A 20,794-nucleotide genomic window follows, 5' to 3' on the forward strand; every position below is an offset into this window, starting at 1 on the left:
GGATTGTTGCAAATAGTAATATATTTGCATTTTAACCTTTCCTTAGGCCTTGCATGGAATCAAGGTACACTGTAAGAAGTGTTTGGAGGCTGATGAGTCAGTGGTCGCTTGTCCTACTCCATTGTCAAGTACTTAGAGGTATTGGTACGGCTGTTGATCTTCCTTAGTTTTGAGAGGCAAGTCTCAAAACAGAAATCAGAGGGCACTGTCGGAAATCTTCAAAACAGAAGCTTTGCCATGATGAAGTCTTATTCATCATTCAGGTCTATTAACTGTTCTCTCTTCTCACATGTAGTTCTACTTTAGATAGCATCTAAAGCACAGACAGACCCTATGTAGAGTTAAAAAAAAGATGTCGACCTTCAACATTTATGATAGTGAGTAAGAAATCCCAATTTTTTTTTAAATGCATTTTATTAAATAGAGACATGTTCTGGGACACCTTGGTCAAATTTCCCCATATAAGTACAGTATTTTGTATCATGCACCATACAATTGGAAACAGATGCAATTAGCCAAAGTATATTATGCAAGAATCTGTATACTCAGATTTCCCAGATCATAAATTTCACATCTACATTCACATATACATAATACATTTTAAAGATTTCTACAAAAAGCCTTTCATCACCCAAATTATGTTTACTAAAGAAGAAAGTGAACTGTTGCTCTTACTCCTCAGTGCCTCATGTCATAAAATGGTGATGTAAACAACAGTTCCCATGATCACCACTTCTGTCCCAGGCCATTCAATTACAAAGGTCAGACTGTCTCTCCATGCCTTGTGAAACAATTGCCTGCAGAATAGAAAAAAAGTGTTGATGGATCATAAAAATTATTCATATATTCAGAAAAGAAAAAAGTAGCAACAGAGAGCTCAAAATGAGAGTTGTTATATACATTTAAATACACAAATTTAAGCATAAAGAATATAAATTACTCTATTGAATAGGTACTGTTTTTCCCATTTTATGGATGAAAAAACTGAGGCAGCAAAAGTTACTTTCTCAAAGTCATGTAAATACTAAGCGGCAGAGGTGAAATATGAATCCAAGTAATGAGGTAATCTGTTTCCAAAATCTATGTTCAGAAACATTGCACCACATTGCCTAATTAAAGGTATGACTAATAAAAAAGATTGATGACAGTTATTGTGCACTTATTAGTTACAAATCAGCTACCTATGTTGCATGTATTTTTAATTTAATTCTCAAAATAAACCACTGAATAGATATTATTTCCATTTTACTGAGGAGAAAACTTAGGAATAGAGAGGTTTACTGACATGTTTGAAGTCAAATAGCTCGTAAGGGGTTGAAGCAGAATTTGAGTTCAAATCTATTTGAATCAAGCTTTAAAAGTCTTAATTATTATCATTGAATGGATAAATAGACAGGTGGATGGAAAAATAGACGATTAGATTTATGGGTATATTTGTACACAAGTACATATGCATACTCCCTGAAAATATGGATATAAATGGGTTTATGAATGTATATTATGTTTATGTATTCATATTTATGTCTTTCATAAAAGAGTGAATAATAAAAACATTTGTGGAATAATAATTTTAAAATATTTTACAGTCTGATTTTTATTTTAGTTCAATGAACTAAGTTTATGACTTAGAGTACATGAGATAGTACGGAGAATGGGGACAAAATAATTGAAAGTTTCAAGCTGTTCCTTTAGTATAGATTTGAGATCTCCTTGAATTTGAGACCTCCCTGAATGTAGGATAAAGTCTTAAATAATCATTATATTTCTAATGCACATCACAATATATAGTACATAACAGGAAATTAGGGGATATTTGGATTGGTGTGGCCTATTTATGTTATTTGTTGAAACACTTTGGAACAAATTCTACAGGCTGAGTTGGTAATTTTGATGTGAGTATCCCAAAGGAACACCACTTATTATTTCCCTTTTATGAGCTACTTAGAAGTATGAGGAGAAAGTGTGTTCATGGAAACCTCCCTTTAGCCAGGATTTTGGTGAATGTCAGAGTATTTTTGTTAGAGAAGTCATAATTCTAACTCAATGCCTGTCTTTTTCTGACTTCTTAACTTACAATTTGTTGCAAATGTTTCTTGTTTAATCCAACTATTATTTGTATAAGTGAGATAGCTTAGTTGTAGTAGATAAAGCTATGTTTAGTGACAGTTTCAGGCAGTAAAGTTCACAATCTACACGACACTATGTGAAACAAAATGTTTTCCATTTCCAGGAATTATCCTCAGATAATTCATGTGGTCAATATATATTCAATAACTCCCTAATAGTTACTATTTTTAAAGGTGATTCAACTATAGTATTATGTGAATATATGTAACAGCAGTGTTACATATATTATATATATAGTATATCACACTACATGATATGCTACATGTGTGAATATATATAACAGCAGTGTTACCTATTACATATATAATAGTGAATATATGTGAATGTGAATATATATTTTATATATGCTATATATAATATATAACTGCTGTCATAATACTACAACATTTACTATATTATAGTATTCACATAATAGTATATGAATTACTATATGAATGAATACTGTAACATTCACATAATACTATAACATTTATGATCAATTATATTATTTCATGATCATGAATTAATGTATTTTATAGTTATCATTTCCAAAGATTATTTCTTAATGTAGAATTTATTTTCAAGACAAGATTGCCATAGATTTGTTTCAAGAATATATTTTAGTAATTGGTAGAGGTCATAGTTACATTTTAAAAAATAAACTAAACAAATAGCTAGAATAAAGAAAAGGAGAACAACCTGTCGTCATAGGGAAGACATAAGAGCTAATTTGTACAGGTAAAGCACACCTTTATTACTTGGTGGTGGTGTAATTATTTTCAGTTTTTTATACTGTTAAAGAAGGAAATATTTAATCATAACTTAAAATTAAAAGGTTTATTGTAGATGCTACATATTCAAGTACTAAAATGATCTAACAAAAAAGTCACTTACAATAAGGTACATTCCTTTTTCGAGATTCATTTTACAAAATAAGCATAGTTATTTATTCAAGCATTTTCATAATAAAATACGTTTTAGATTTGGATATTATATGAACAACTATTTTCCTCCTTGAATCCCAGGTGCATAGACAAATGCAACAGATAGAAATATTAGCAGCATCGGTAAAATTTTACAATGTCAGAACATTAAAAAGGTACTGATATCTATTTTGCATGCGAGCTCTACAAATCTCTATTTCTTTGAATACTGAACTTTGAGAGAAGCAGCAAAAACCTTTTGGTGTTTGTGGGAGGATTTGGGTTCATTTTAAAGATCTCTTTTAAGAAGAGTGAGAGATTGTTTAAGACTATAAATGTCTTTATTGGAATTATGCTCTTACCCTCATTTATTTTAACAAGGTTTGTAATGCATTCTGGCCCTTGATCTCTTAGTTGGAAACACTGCCTGTTGTTCCATTATTCCACCATCCATTTGCAAATAACAATATATCAGAACCTTTTCTTGCTACAGAAACAATGCCCTTTATTTGAGAAAGGACATTGTTTTGACAGATAAAGTAGGCATTTGATAAATTGAAACAGGTTTTGAATTATTTTGAGGGAATGTGTGCTACATCTGTCTGCTGATATTCCACTAAAATAGCGCTTAACTTTCTTGTCTGTTTGTGATTTATTGAGCTACAGAAAAGGTTAAGAACATTTCGTGGCTCTTCTCATATAATTTGTAAGAGAATCAAATAGCATTTGTTAATGTTTATGATATTTAAAAGGCAAAATTACTCCTAAACTTTTATTCACAGTAGATATTGTAGTGACACTTAAAACAAAAGAATATATTAAACGGAATTATTGTTCTTACATTAGTAAATTCATGCTGGAGAAATTTTTAAAAAGCAGTAATGTAAAACTGTTGTCTCAAACTAGTAATTTTAGGTCGCACAGAATTTTAAATTAGATCTTATGCAAAAAGTTTACTTTTGGAATAATGTAGATGTAGCAAGCCATGAGGAAACATCAAATGCTATTAGGAGTACGTAACAAAAAGAGTTGCGGGAAAAAAAATATTAACACCCCCATATTCCTTTTTTTACTAAATGAATTTCTAACTTACAGAATTCTTCCTTGAACAATAAAAATTCTTCTTGAAAAGATAATTATAGCCACAGACAAAAGCTTCCCATTTGAAAAATCATTTAAATTTATCAGCATTCATACACAAAAAATTTTATAGAGCATTTTCAAATTAATAAATTGTTCCCTCCTAAATGTAGTAAGAACAAACTACAGCATACAGGTTTATTTTGATTTATCATATAGATCCATATTATCTTAAACTTTGATATAAGCATTCAAAATTTAAAATCTATTTTGAAATTATTTTGAATCTATTTTCCATATAGTTTTTAGGTTAGTAGAGGTTGAATTATCATCCCCATTCAACAAATAAGGACCTTGAGGGAGAAGGGATCAAAGGTCACAGAGTCGTGGCTAAGATGGTATAATGAAAGATGTTTAACCTCTAGTGCTTCTTTCAGTAGGCCACACCCCCAAGAGCTGCATAAAGTTTAAGAATTACATGCTTGGCTGGGTGCAGTGGCTCATGTCTGTAATCCCAGTGCTTCAGGGGGTCAAGACGAGAGGATCTCTTAAAGCCAGGAGTGTGAGATCAGCCTGGGCAACAGAGAGAGACCAGATCTGTTAAAAAAGAAAAAGCGTTACATGCTCTACAAGGACACTGTACAAGCAACGGTAAATACCTGGTGTGCAAAGCACATTGTTGCTTATGGTTTTATGCCAGAAAGAAATAAACCATGGTACCCTAAAAGTCCTAATTTCTTGAACAGGATTTGTTTCAGGTGTACTTAGTAGCAGAATAAAAAAGTTTGTATTTTCTATTGCTTCTTAAATTGTGTCTTATTTTTCTCTCTTTCTTTGTTATCAGAGTATGCTTTGACTCTCTTGTTCTTTTCTTCCCCCACCCCCATTCTCATACAAATACACACATGATTTTGAATTCTGAATATTCAAAATCCATGGTTTAGCCAAGGCAATCTATTACTAACAATCGAGGCAATCTATTACTAACAATCAAGGCATTGCAAAATTGTTGTTTATTTTCACTTTAGGGGTCACTCCTAAATAATGCACATAATTAATATCTCTGCTGCCCCAGTATGCAGTCATCTGTGATATAATGACTGATTATGTCAGCCCTTTGTAACTCCAACAAAGCTTTTGTATGCATACTGAAGAGTAGGATGTTGGGTGACAGTAGGGTATTTATTCAGTTAACGAATATTTGTTGAGCAGTAATATGTATTAAGCATATTTTTAGTTACTGGGAATTCAGCAGTGACCAAAACACTCAAAAAAATCCTTGTCCTAAGAACTTAATTCCGAGCTTTTAACAGGTGTAACTCCTCCCCTCATCCTTCTTTCTTCCCTCCCTCCCTACCTCCCTCCCTTTCTTCCTTCCTTCCTCTCCTTGTCTCAATTCTTTTCCTTTCTTTTCCTTTTCCTCCTTTTATTTACTCACTTATGTATTCATACTAACAATCATTCAATCAGTATTTGCCAGACACTGTGCAAGGCACTACTTCAAGAAATAGCAGCACTGTAGACAGATATAGTATTTTAAATACTCATGCCATGACTGGAATCTACCTTATTTTCATTTTGTAGACTAAAATGTTATCTATATTCCACAATTACTACCTAATTATTTTGATAATCAATTATCAGATATCAATTCATCTGATGAACCTTATCTAAATTTGCATATTGTAAAGTGAGAGAAGATGTTATCATGTGATGTGAGAGTCCACATATTTTTCTGATAAAATACAATTTGCATACGAATGCACACACACCTGTATTAATTAATTTATGTTTTACCAAAAACAAATTACATATTTCTTCTAATGTAGCTTCTTTACATTTTAAGATCATAGGAGCATTTCATCGAACTCACTGTGTTATCTATTAAAATTTGTTTTAAACTTTAAAGTGGAATAATTAAAGACCCATTCTTATTTTATTTTTCCACTACTATACTATACTGCTCTTTAGAAAAACAAAAATGTGTCTTTATTCACATCTATGCTGCCAAAGAATACAAACCTTTCCTTTCTATGGTCCTATGGCCACTCTTGCTCCTCCTATCCCCAATCCCTCTATGCACATCAAGATATTTATAGTTTTATAAGCCTATAGAATGCTTTCCTCTTTGTATCACTTTTGCCTATAATTCCTCTATTTCAATGTATCTCATCCTTGGCACTATTGAGAATTTGGGCCAGACAATTTATTTATTTTTTTCTGGTAGGTGGGGGGAAGGGCTCTCCTCAGCATTGTAGGGTGTTTAGCAGCATTCCAGGCCTCTACCCACCAGATGCCAGTAGCACCGCTACTTACTCACATGTGACAATCAAAAATGTCCCTAAACATTGCTAAATCTCTTCCGAAGTGCCAATCGAATCACTGCTTTAATCTAACATTGACTCCAATTGGCAACAATAATTCATTCTTTAAGATATACCTGAAATATATATCCTTTGAAGCCCCTGTTCACCTTCAAATTACAAATGAAGACTCTAGGCTTTGTGCTTGCCATGTAAAATTTTTTGCTTTTCCTTATTTCTCTTATTTCACTTATTTACTTACTGTTATCTGTACTAGATTACAAATCCTTCAAGAGAAAGAAATAATTTTCTCATTTATTTTATATTTCCAGAGTACAGCACTGATGCCAATAAATATTTATTACCCAAATGCATGAAAGAAAACAAATGAATGGAATTTAAAGATGCAGATTGATTAGGTATGAAAGACCCTGTAACAACATTGCTATTTAAGTTCGTGGTTGTACTATTTTTAGAAAGAAAATGATATAAAACTGTAAAGTTCTCTACATATGAAAGCAACTATAATGTACCTACTAATAACTCACTCCTGGACCATTTGTTATGGAACCAACAAATTCAATCAGTCTCAATTTGTACTATTTCTGAAGGAAAGGCTTCAAGTTTTCAGGCTATATGAGGCACTAGAATCATCTGTGGAAGCAGTTAAACTGCCGTATAATCTTTCTCTCTGTTGGTATGTGTTTGTAACAGAAATGGCCATTGTAGTTACTATGGAGCCTATTGCTATTTTTGTAAGAAATGCTAATAAGGATATAAGAATCCATCTGAACAGCAAATATGTTCTAGTATAACTACTAGTTTCGTTGGCTATTAATAAAATTTATTTCTGTAATATACCTGTTACAAGAATAATTCTTTTGCACTGTATTTCCATCAAGCATATAAGACAAATATGAACTATCAATTGATAAAACCTAACTTCAAATGTCTTTCTCCTCAGACTAATGTGGAAACTAGAGTTGTAATTATAAATTGCTCGTACCTATTAAAACTTTTAAGTTCTAGTCTTATATATTTCCTATAAACCATATAATCGTTTGAAGATTTTGCAGGTTTTGAACGTATATCCGTACAGCACTTTCTATTTTTTTACCAATGTTTTTCATTTTCATAAAGCAACATTTTAGCAATAATTTATAAAGCTTTTCTTTCTTAAACAGCAAGTCAAGTGACTCAATTCTATTTCTAAACAGTATGATTTTATGAGAAAATTACTATTATTCTCTCAAATTTTAAAATTATAATCTTTTTTTTTTTTTTTTTGCTTCAGCCTTTTAAGGAAAGCTTCCATAATTGGCTTACTTTCAAAGGATATAAAATATGTATTCATTAAGATGTCAATTAAATTTCAGAAATAATTTTGAAAGTGAAAAACAGAACAAGCAAGAATTTTGAAAAATATAATTAGAAACAAAGGCCCTAGTTGTTGCTGAATGAAATGTCAAGCTAAATTCCCAAAGATGGCAAGTGGTTTAAATATTAAATTATGTATAAAACACTGTAAAAATAAATATGTACATAACTCATGATGAATAACAGTATTCAGAATTTAAACTTTATTCAAGGAAACTTCTATAATTAGTCTTGAACTTTCCCTAATGATGACTTTATGGAAACTATCAGAGTGAGTTTGCTGTCACGCCATTGCTTCTAACAACATCACTTAGTCAAAAGGAAACAAAATTATATTTTGAGAAAAACTGAAAGCTCTATTTTCTTCATAAAAAAAATGTATTAATATATTTTTCAGAGGGGGTTATGTTAGTGGGGTGTGTTTTAGTTTGAAGCTTTGGGGTGAGATACAGCAGGTGGCATTTAGGCTTATTGGTCAATTGGTAGACTCTCGCTCGGTTGTGTGGCTCCTCTACGTTTCCGCAGAGTTGCATCTACGTTCCCTCTCAATGCTCTGAAAGTGTGGGTTCCTCTCCCCCTTGAGTGCTGGCTGTAGATTGTGGCTCGGCACTCCTAGGCTGCCCAGTGCATCTCTGGGCGATCTCAGTGGTTATGTTTCTTCCCCAAATTAGAAGCAGCAGAGAAAGGGATCTCAGTAGTGTTATGTCCAAAGGTCCTTTGCTTGTCCCCTGGGGGTTCCAACCCAGGGAGATGGAGGTCAGCAATCGCTCAGTGCAGTCAGCCCAGGATGGAGGGTGTGTTGTGGGCCCAAGCCGGTTGTTCCCTATCTGGTTACTAGTGGTTGGTTTGGGTGGAACTGGCCTATGGTTGATTTGAGGGAATGACCCTCTCCTAGGGTCAACTGCAGCTTGTTAGAGATATGGATAAGGCCCTTGGGGTCTTTGCTCCTTCGTTAGTCCGAGGGTGGCAAGGGCAGTTCCACTGCAGAGGCAGTGGCAAAGAGGCTTTCAGTTGCCCCTGGAGATTCTGTCCAGGGAGTTGCCGAGTTGTTACTGGCTTGATAGCCCTGGAGGGGCGTAGCTGGGCCCCAGGCCCTCAAGGACCTGACCTGGGAGAAGAAACGGGAATGGCTTCTCCCATGTAAGAGTCTGACCACTTTTCTGTAGATCTGCTGTGGAAAACTTGGAGCCTACTCCGGTCCCTAGTCATCTTGGATTTTCCAGAAGCTGGAGGTGTTACCAGTGGAGGCTGTGAAACAAACAAAAATGGCAGCCTGTCCTTCCCTCTGGGAGCTTTGTTCCAGCAAGGTAGAGTCCTGTTGCTAGCCCAAAGGCACCTGTAGGAAGTGGCTGGAGACCTCAGTTGAGATTTCCTGCCCAGTGAGGAGGAGCAGAATAAGAGACCAGCTTGGGAAAGTAGTGTGGCCAGGTTTTGGTACAGCAGCTGTTCTGTGAAGGGAGTCCGCTTCAGCCCACGGTCACCTCAGACACTCCAAGGCCCAAAGGCTGGAATGCCTAAGTTGGTCAAACGGCAAAAATGGTAGCCCAACCTCCCCCTGAGAGCTCTGTCCCAGGGATGGGGGTGGCTGGATGCCCCGGTTGAAAGGTCCTGCCCAGTGAGGAGGAATGGAACCTGCTTAAAAAATCAGTGTGGTCACCTTTTGGCAGAACAGCTGTGTTGTGCTGGGGGATCCTTTCCACCCACCCGACTTCCCACCCCATCAACTCCTTGGCTCAGACTCTCCAGTTCTGGGGGATCTTTTCCCCTCCCCACCAACCCTGTCAGCTCAGACTCTCTAGTACTGGGGGATCCTTTCCACCCATCCCACTCCTCCGCCACTAACCCTGTTGGCTCAGACTCTCCAATGGCCAAAGGCTGAAATGACTATCTCCTAAACAGCGAAGATGGTGCCCTGCCCTTCTTTCTAGAGGTGCTGTCCCAGGAAAAATTCAATTCTCTGTCAGTTGGAGAACTAGCATCTGTAAGGAATTTAAACATATTTATAAGATAAAAACAACCCCAGTAAAAAGTGGACAAAGAACATGAACATACACTTTTCAAAAGAAGACATACAAGACCAAGAAGCACGTGAAAGAAAGTTCAATACCGCTGATCATTAGAGAAATGCAAATAAAAACCACAATGAGATACCATCTCACACCAGACAGAATGGCTATTACTAAAAAGTCAAAAAGTAACAGAATCTGTCAAGGTTGTGTAGAAAAAGGAATTGGGAGTGTAAATTAGTCCACCCATTGTGGAAAGCAGTGCCGTGATTCCTCAAAAAGCTAAAAACAGAACTACAATTCAACCCAGCAATCCCATTACCGAGTATATACCCAAATAAATATGAATTATTCTACCATAAAGACACATACATGCATATGTTAATTGCAACACTATTCACAAAAGCAAAGACATGGAAACAATCTAGGTGCCCATCAATGGTGGATTAAATAAAGAAAATGTGGTACATATACACCATGGAATACTATGAAGCCATAAAAAAGAAGGAGATCATATCCTTTGCAGGAAACAGAGGTGGAGGTTATCATTCTTAGTGAACTAATGCAGGAACAGAAAACCAGATTCTGTCACTTACAAATGGGAGCTAAATTATGAGAATTTATGAACACAAAGAAGGAAACAACAGATACTGGGGTGGGAGAGGAGCAGAAAAGATAACTATTGGGTACTGGGCTTAATACCCGGGTGATAAAATAAACAACAAACCCCTGTGACACGTGTTTGCCTATGTAAGAAACTGTCACATGTACCCCCAAACCTAAAATAAAAGTGTGTGTGTATATATATATGTAAATATATATACATACATATATATCACATTATTTAGGAGTAGAGACTGTATTCAATAACTTTTCATTTTTAAATTTTCATTCATTAGATGACCAGAAGCTCTTTTAGCCAACTAGAATATTTAGTTCCATTTGAAATCTCCTTTTTTTTTTTTTTTTTTTTTTTTTTTTTTTTTTTTTGTGGTAATTGCCATTTGCTGGACCTGAGTATATAAAAGACAGGTGGTTTCAGTTGTCCCTGAAACTGGATACCAACTTACACAGTTTTGCCTACTTGTTCCCCTCTTCCTGAAAAGAAAAATATGCCTGCCTAAATATTCTTAAATTGTTAAGGATCTTGGAGACATTTTATGTATTATCTATTTTGTGTACAAATTCCATTTCCAAATGTCTTAACTCCAGAGATGGAAAGCAATTTTTTACATTGCTGGACAATTCTAAATGTTAGAGATTACATCTTATGTTTAAAATACGCTTTCATATATCTTCTACTGACTGTTATTGGATCTTTCATATAGAACACTATAAAACTGCTATTTTCTTTCATCCGAACACCAAATAACAATTGTAACTGGTTTTTGATTGAATCGATCTGTCTCTTTGCATGAATAGATTTATTTTTTGGGTATTGTAGGTAACGACATATTGTTATACATCAGGGCAAAGTGAGAGGAGTGCTAATCGTGCAGTGTATTATTGTTTTTATTGCCTAAATTTGGCTGTCTACACATATAATTCATAGGAATTAGAGCCTTTTACATCCAGGTGCAGAAGATTGTTCTAGACCAGGTTTCACAGTAAAATAACACTGATGATTTCATATTAGCTCCATTTTACTTCTTATTAGCTTTGGGTCGACGATAATTAATCTGGATGAAATGTGGCATTTTCTAACTTTCCCATTCATAAGTCTTGCTATTTTAGGATAATGGCACCTGAACCTTTATTAACTCTGACTTTATATATATATAAAATAATAAATTATAGAATGAGGTCACTAAGACTTCAAGTTGCTGGGGAATATTTTCCTCCTCTTTGTCTAAGGACAGATTAACAGTTGGTCCATTGTTTTATAACTTTGCAAAGTGAGTATTTTTGAGTGTACATTCTCTTGTGCTTCTCTTATCCTTATTAGCTGTGTGAAATTTACTGAATTATCAGTTTTTAAAGTTTCAGTTTTCTTAGCTATGAAATATGGAATACAGACACAGACATAAATTCTACAAGACATGAATTAAAACAAATACATGTAGAGATTAATATATCCCTTGTAAAATGTGACATGCAAAATTTTAGAAAATTCTTTATATTTATAAAATATGTGTTAAAAGATATGTAAGGGTGAAATCTACACTCCTCAGTATGCTGCTATTTAAGGAACTACAAGAAAATAGGATGAGCTATGTGGCTCATACCTGTAACCCCAGCACTTAAGGAAGCCAAGGTAGGTGGATCAAGAGGTCTGGAGTTCGAGACCAGCCTGGCCAACATGGGGAAACTACGTCTCTACTAAAAATACAAAAATTAGCCAGGCTTGGTAGTTCTACTAAAAATACAAAATTAGCACGGCAGCAGGAGCCTATAATCCCAGCTACTCAGGAGGCTGAGGCAGGAGGATCGCTTGAACCCGTGAGGTGTTCTGCAACAGTGAGCCGAGATCGTGCCATTGCACTCCAGGCTGAACTCTTCTGGTCATTCACATCCACATTGTTTATCCATGTCTTGACAAATGACGTGGCCATATTTCTTCCCTGCCTGTGCTTCCCTTGCTCCTCCTCCCTTCCAAAGATACACTCAGATGCCATGAAAAAGTCACTATGAAATTAGAACAAAAGTCAACACAGAGTAGGTCCAGTCCCTGTATGTTCCAAGCAGTCCATAGCCGTACCTCTGGATCTAGGAATAGTCAAACAGCACAGCTTCCCTAAGCATTCTCAAGCACCATAGTATATGTACACCTATTATTTCTGCTTTCTGGTAAATGTCCAAAGGACTGACCTGCAAACTTCTCTGATTCTCAGCATATACAAACACAGTCATAGAAGTAATTAAACACATCAAAGACGCAAATAATCTCAAAGAAGAAGCATCTTGGGCTTTCTATATACAGTGCATTCTCCATTCTTGGTCTCTAGTAATTGCCAATGTGTTTACTCTAGTTTGTACACTATTTCTGTAGTGCTACTGCATATATTTCTCAATAATGTCCTGAACTTGTAATAGAATTATCTTTCAGTGATTGATATTCAGAATAAATTATTAAGGGCATATTCTAATTTTGTGTCCACTTTATGGGATGAGATAGTGAGAGGTAACTTCTAATTCTACATGAGAGTACCTGACTAAACTCATCATAACTCCAGGAGACTTTGAGGTCTCCCTGCAGGAATGATGATACATTTTCTTAAAAAGATTTTATAAACAAAGTTGACTAACTCAACTTCTGAGAAGTGAAATTATTTTAAAAATCAATTTTAATTTTGATAGCAGTAACTAAGCTGGGCACAGTGGTTCACTGCTGTAATCCCAGCCCTTTGGGAGGCCAAGGTGGGCAGATCCCCTGAAGTCAGGAGTTCAAGACCAGCCTGGCAAGCATGGTGAAATCCCATCTCTACCAAAAATACAAAAATTAGGGTGCACACCTGTAGTCTCAGCTACTCGGGAGGCTGAGGTGGCAGAATCTCTTGAACCTGTGAGGCAAAGTTTCCAGTGAGCTGAGATTGCACCTGCACTCCAACCTGGGCCACAGAGCAAGACTTCATCTCAAAACTAAATTAATTAATTAATTAAATAAAAATAGCAACAACTAAAATTAACTAAAGTGAATTTATTGATGTATTAATGTAACTGGTATATTCAAAGGAAGAATCTGGCTTGAAAAAATACTCAGTATATCTTCAAAGATATGTAATATTGTCACTTCTCTCTCCCTTCTTCTCTCTCCATTTCTTAGCTCTGCTCTCCTCTGTGGTAACTTCATTGCTTCATTTCTGGGCAAGCTCTCTGTGCAGTGGCCAGTATGACCATCTGCAGACTTACACTTACATTTTTCTTCCAACTAGTAGCCCCAAACAAAAGAAAGTGCCTCTTTTCTGATAGTTTGAAGAAAAGTCCTTGGGATTGCTTTGTTCAGTTCACTTTCAATTAAGTGCCCTTCACAAAGTTTCTGCATTTCTAACTGTGCTTAGATGATATAGATGATGATGGTCTATGGAGATAGATATTAATAATGATTAGATGCACTTTTTTATTTTCAGATAATTTGAATATGCACACATTATTCGTATACTGAAACACTACAGGCAAAATCAAACACCATAGGCATATACAAGTAATATTAAAAACATAAAAGCTAACTATTATATATATTTCAAGGCTAAGGAAACTGTCAATGAAAGAAGTTATGTAATGTGTCCCTGGTCACAAAACTGCTTGGTAGTATAGTCAGAATTGAAATGTTGGCCTGTTAATAATAATCTTAGCTGAGCAGAAGACACTATTTAGTGTGAAGGCCAGGATTTGAGTGGCTGTTAGAATTTGCGATTAATGGCATTGTTTCTGACTTCTATGCAGACCTGAATGTGTTAAGTAAGAGACTCGAGAAAAATAAGACTGTGTGAATTAGAGGAGCTTGAACAAACGGATTGATACATACTACTCCAAGGTGAGTAAACTCTGGTCTCATTGTGGTTTTTTTAGTATTAGATTTAAGGAGTTATTAACTAGCTATGAGATAAGGCAAACTTCATTTTTCAAGTAAGGAGAATGTGGTTGTTGTTTGTTTATTTATTGTTTACTCATTTGTTTTCCAATTGGGTAAATTTTGTTGGGCTGATTTTACTAGCTGTCTTTCACAGACTTATGGGGGTGAGAGTGGGAAGTAACCATGAATGCAAAATTTGCAAATGCTAATGTATGATGGATGATGATTTGATTTTGAGGACTTAAGCTGGAGAAATGACTTTTAAAAGGTGAATAACTGTGAGAAGAAAAGATTATAATTATTACTTAAAGTATGTTGGAACAATTTTTTTTCAACCACTGCCCTGGATATATTCCACTAACTTAATAGAATTAAATATATATTGGAGTCACAAGAGGTGTTAGAGATGGTCCGTCTAGTCCACACCACTTTGACAGCAAGATAACTGTCCAACAGCAGTTAAAATGGAGACTTGGTTGAGGGATAGGGCCAATGCTAATATATTAGCTTTTCAGTTCCTACAAAACAATTTAAGTTCATTGTAATCATTGATGCCAATTTGGAAACATGGATGGGGAATGATGTGATATCAGGAGGTCTTTAGTAAAAAGACCCTGTGGTATTCGCTAGTCAAAACTTTTGGAGGAACTCCATTCTCCCTTGAAATATTGACCAATAATTCTCAAAGACACTGAAGAGAGTATGAAATACAGAAATTTAGGAAAATATGTAACATGTGCCTATATCCAATGTCTTCATATTACTAACACCATCAATTTATGATTAATTAAAAACTGCAAACCTCTGGATTCAGGTATGTTGACTGGCTCTAAAATAAGTACCTGAGCAATATTGTAACGGGGATAGATGCTTTAATCATTATGTACAGTGATAGTCTCTCTGTGATCAAAACGTCTAAACAATAAGATGGTTTGTAAAAGTTCCACATCTGAAGGGTACTCAGATATTTTGAAGTAAGAGAGTTACTTTGATAGTTGGTTTCTAGAATAAATAATATAAATTGCTTCTCTTTCATTATTTAACAGAAATAGAACTTTTAACATTTAATATTAATAAATGTTCTGAAAGCTCTATTCCCAGAAAAGAACCACTGAAGCTAGTACAAATAGACATTAGTTTATATACTTGAAAACCATACTAGGCTTCCTCCTTCTCATTGATCTTCAAGATGGTGTCCCAAATTTAAGGAAATTTAGCTAGTGGTTAGCCATAATGAAAAGGTAGGTATATTCTCACACTATATGCATCAAGGTAAAATAATTCAGAAGAAGAAGACCACCAAATATTTGTTTAATAATTGAATACCATATCATTTCTTTGTTTAAAGGAAAGAACACCTGTTGTGCCATTAGTCAACTATAGCTGTTTTTGAATGATTATTTTTTAATATGAAGCCAAATTCCACCAAAACATTACTTCATCTATATTAACATAACCTGTAAGAATTTGAAAAATGGAACTGGAGACAATTGGTTATCCTGATGAAAAAAATGTAGCAAAATTAGATGACTGGCGTGCCCAAAAATATATTCCAAGTAAATTATAAACCAAAATACAATAAGTAAAATTTAAACTTTCAGAGGAAAATATAGGGTTAACCTTGTTTTAGCCTTATGAAAAAAATATAGACAAAATACAAATAGCATAATCACTTGTCCCAGCACTGCCAATCTTTAGTCTCCTTCATATTTTCCACAGCAGTTAACTTCTTCTTGTATATTACAGAGTTTCTTTATTTTTGTTGCTTGTTGTCTCTCTCTTTCTGTCAGAATGCAAGTTCCATGATGAATGGATTCTTTGCCTCTTCTATACTATAATGTTTCTAAGCACCCAAACCTGTAATATTCTGTAATTTTATGCCTCTTACAAGATAACAAATAAACTCATGGCAGAAGACAAGACTCGTAAGTTGGAGACTAAGGACCTACTACTCATAGCACTGCACACATCCAGAACATGAGCATATTTGTTTATGTCTGATTCCTCTTTCCCCCATGTTCCATGGAGTGCTGTAGTATGGGCCCAGGTATATCCTCCAAACAGTGATTTTTGTATTGAAGCTAAGAAATCTTGAGCTTAGAAAATTTGTCTCTTCTATAATGAACAATAAGCAAGCCTCCATTTTGTCTAGAGAGAGACATTACCTCATCCTTTAAAGTTACTTATTGCAAAGACAACCCTGAGGAATGGGCGTTGTAAAGAGCAATCCAGAACTTGTATTTTTTGTCTATATATTAAAGACATGCGACAGTGCTCAGAGGCCATGGAGGATTGCCTTATCCAACAGAGCTGTGTATTGAACATAGTATAAACTAAACAATCATTAAAAAAATACAAATCAATAAATAGATTGATAACTTTGCATATATTAAACTTTAACAAAATCTATAAAATAAATAACATTGCCAAGTGTAAGATACGCACAGACTATGCAAATATATTTGCAAAATATTAGTAACCAGAGTAAATAATTTTTAAAAACCAAGAAATATACACACAAATTAGTACCACAAAAATGGACAAAGAGTAAGAAAAGGAAATCTAAGGGGCAATAAATACAATACAGTTCTCCTAGTATCAATGGTAATTAATCAATTAAAATTGAAGCCTGATGAAATACTATTTTATACTCTTCAGTTTGGCAAATTTAAAGAAGTAAAAAAATACACAGTGGTGTGAGAGTGTGGAGCAATGCTAATCAGAAGGAAAGTTTAAAAAATACTATAAAGTATTCATCAAGCTAAATACTATATTGCTGTCAAAATAAATGAATAAAAACCGCATATATCAACATGGACCAATATGAAAAGCATAATAATGAGTGAAAACAGAAACATATAGAACAAACATAAGGTTTTAAACATATACAACAATAGTAAATATGTAAATATTATTTATAAAATTATAGATGCATTAAAAAGGCATACGATGTGCACACAAGAAATAAATACTGTTTTGGTCTGAATATTGATTTGCCCCCAAAATTCCTATATTGGAACCTAATATCTGATGTAACAGCATTAAGAGGTGGGGTCTTCAAGAAGTAATTAAGTCACGAGAGCTACCCTCATGAATAGGATTAGTACTCTTAAAAAAGGTCTGCAGGCAGCAAGTCTTTTGCCTCTTCCACCATGTGAGGACACATAGAAGCCACCATCTGTAAGGATCTGGTCCTCACCAGACACCAAATGTGCTGGAGCCTTGATTTTGAACTTCCCAGTCTCTAGAACTATAAGAAATAATTTTCTGTTGTTTATAAAATTGCCCAAATTTCAGGTATTTTCTAATAGCAGCTGGAACAGAATGAGAGAAAATCTAACTCAGGGAAATGGTTCTATCTAGGGAGGGATCGATATGAATGAAATTTGATTTGGGATAATTCAGGGTTCTTATTCAATTTATAATATTTTATTTTTTAAACAAAGATTGGAAGCAAACAAAAAACTTAAGATTTAGCAATGTTAGGTATCTCACTTTTTTTCTGAAATATTTTCTTATAAAGAAAAATCTAAGTATCAATTTGGAGGCAAGGATTTGAAATGACTACACTTGAAAACATAGGGCATAAAACTGATTGAATCATTTCAGTGTGGCAAGATGTTGTAGACAGAGCAGATGAGACATGCTCTGCGCTTGGAGGTGATTCTATTCCTGTCTTGGGAAGTTAAAATTGCTTGGTTCTTGTTGCAATAGACTTGGTATGCAGAGGCACCTGAGGACAAGATCCTGACCTAATGGCTATCATCTAACAACTGCAGTGCTAACCCAGAGTAAAGGTTCTGAGACTACACACCTGAATTTTATGCCCCAGTTTTCTTTCTCATAGTGCTCTATTTCTGGGCAAGTCACTTAGCTGTTTTATGTCCCAGCTCACTGAACTCTAAAATGGTCATAGTGATAAAAGCACCTTTTTTGTAGGACAGTCTCCTGGTCAACCTCCATCTACAACTTTACCCATCTTCTTTGTTCTCAATTTTGTTCAAGAATTTACCCACTTCAAAAATCATTCAGAGAAAGGTGCCCCTCATCCTCATTTCCTTGTATGAATCCTGGTTATTCTAACTCAGTTAATGTCATTAGTGTTTGTCCTGTCATTCATTCATGATTGAGCATGTGACATAAACAGACCAAATAACACCAAAGAGTAACCTTGTATTGTATTCTTGAATTTCTCCTTTTTCCTTTTAAGTGGAACTTTAAAAGAGTCATTTTTGCCTTCAGTTTCCTTTGGTGACTACCTTGTATCCTGACATGAGCTAGACCAAAGCAAAATGAAGGGTTAACTAGGCAGAATAAAAGGATCAGGAAATATCATGAGTTTTTGATGACAAGAGGGAGCCACAGACAGAACTGTACCTAAGGCTGCCTTATCTCTGAAATTCCAATTATTGTGAGATATTACATTTCTTTAATATTTAAACCAATTTAACTTAGTGTTTTTGTTACTTGCAAAAGAGCACAATAACTGATATATTATCTCATATATTGAACTGTAAAAATAAATGAGAAAAAATTTGTAATGCACCTAACACAGGGCTCAGGATATGGCTACTTTTGGCTACAACACATTGGGCTTTATGCCTCCTCTGTCAACACATTCCTTCAGCATTTTAGGTAAGCAGCTTCTGCCAATTAGCTTAACCTTCATACAATTCTTGACTTATTCCTCAGTTCTAACTCATTATGTGTATTGTTTTATAAACATTATTTTTATAGTCCATGAGTTCATTTTTTATAAGGCAGTGGCTAAAGTAGCACTGGGTATTATTTATGTTATATATTGTAAAATTTAGTGTACATTTTTAAAAGAATGAGCTTACTTGTCTGAATCCTACAATACCCGACAATGATTCTTATTTGTACATCTGACTTATTAAGCCTCTGACAAGGAAATGTTTCATTTATACACATTATCCTGCATAAGAAATAAAAGGCATAGAAAGTGAATCATATACTGAAAGTTTCAAAAGCTTTTGTATGCTGTCATTGAATCTATCATACAAACTCTGAAACTTTGTAAGATTTGTTAGATCCTTGTGTAGTCACACACTAAAACTTACCCTCCAAAGCCATAGCTTAATGGGAGGTTTTCCTTCCATTCTTAGTAGTTTTCCCTAACACAAAATTATAAGGTAAACAAGACAATTAGAGCCTCAAAAATGTCTATTCTCCAAGGAAAAGAATCCACTTAGAAAGAAGGATGTTCTGAAACAAACAAACAAGACCAAAAACCCACTTCACTTTAAATATGCATAAAGTAACATTTGGGAAAGTGAATGATAAAACATTCATTCTACCAGACTTTAATGCCAACTCGTAGAAAGAGTTACAAGACATCATTTTAGAAAAAAGAAAAAATACAGTATATGCAATCTAAAATAAACCATTGAAAGTACTATTTTAATGATAGCAAGTATAAAAACACTTAGCTTGTTCACTCAAACACGAATGTTTAATCCCCCTGAATTCTTTAAATCTCTGATCTCCTTTGGGAATGAAACAACTTCAGGGCTCAATTTGTACTGGTAGCTTAATGATTAAAGATGAAAAAGTCTTTGCTTATGCATCTGATTTTTATATGCCTTGTTTTACTGAAAATCCTATTAAAATAAACTCTGCTTTTAGTTGCTGTGAGTAATTGGATCCAGTACTTCACAGTTGAAAAATGTTGGCTTCAAATTTTAATCTTTGTTACTGAGAGGATGTCACTAGAAAACAAGAGGGTTGTAAGTACTCTATAAGATACAATGGTTGAGATAAAACATAAAAAATAGTGTACTAAGTTTGTAAGTTATATGTGTCTATGTGTTAGGGACAATTAAAATCATTTAAAATAGTATTTTTGTTGTTAATAATAGGCCAGAAATAAGGAATATAATGCTGTATGTTTCATAACCAAACAAGCAGGCTGATTTAAGAACAGGTTCGTAAGGTTTGCGTGTGAATGTTTGTGTGGGAGTGGGGAAGAGGAGGAATGCGGACATACCCTAAGAGGAAGAAAACCTTTTACATGAGTTTGCTCACTGCAGGATTAGACATTTATAATGAATTTTTTTTTTTCCCAGAATCTTTGTGAAGATGACAAAAACATTTTTTAAAGTTGACTGAGCATATGAGCTGTAAGGGGACGTATCTACAAGTTAGTATGCACCAAGCAATAGTTAATATACAGTCAGTTCTTATAGTTCTAGTTCCTTCTCAGTAAGAAACTAGGAACTGTCCCTGGTGTGGACAACAAAATTATTTAGGTTCTCTCTTGTTTGGTATTTTTTTATGTGTGTATTCCTTTTTTTGTCCCATTTAGCCTTCCCTTTTCTGAAATAATAATTTCCTGCTGCCTCACTTTTATTATTTTATCTTTGTTTCTATTGTTTGCCCTTATTTTATGTTAACTTTAATCACTGTATCTCTCAAGATTTCTCTTTACTTTTAAGAATATGATATCTTTTTATCAAAATAATACTA

The 20,794-nt window shown here is 34.5% G+C and overlaps 1 long non-coding RNA gene across 1 annotated transcript; it reads right to left on the reverse strand.

Annotated features, from left to right (window-relative positions):
• Nucleotides 1-488: 488 nt before the first annotated feature.
• Nucleotides 489-7,042, reverse strand: LOC108543303 (uncharacterized). The gene is made up of 3 exons (XR_001889532.1): nucleotides 6,950-7,042; nucleotides 4,588-4,706; nucleotides 489-797 (listed from the first exon to the last, which is right to left on the reverse strand). It is a non-coding gene; the product is annotated as an uncharacterized LOC108543303 (long non-coding RNA).
• Between the last annotated feature and the right edge of the window lie 13,752 nt (nucleotides 7,043-20,794).

This window comes from Rhinopithecus bieti, unplaced genomic scaffold (genome assembly GCF_001698545.2).
Source record: "Rhinopithecus bieti isolate Rb0 unplaced genomic scaffold, ASM169854v2 scaffold_24386, whole genome shotgun sequence".
Lineage (NCBI taxonomy): Eukaryota > Metazoa > Chordata > Mammalia > Primates > Cercopithecidae > Rhinopithecus > Rhinopithecus bieti.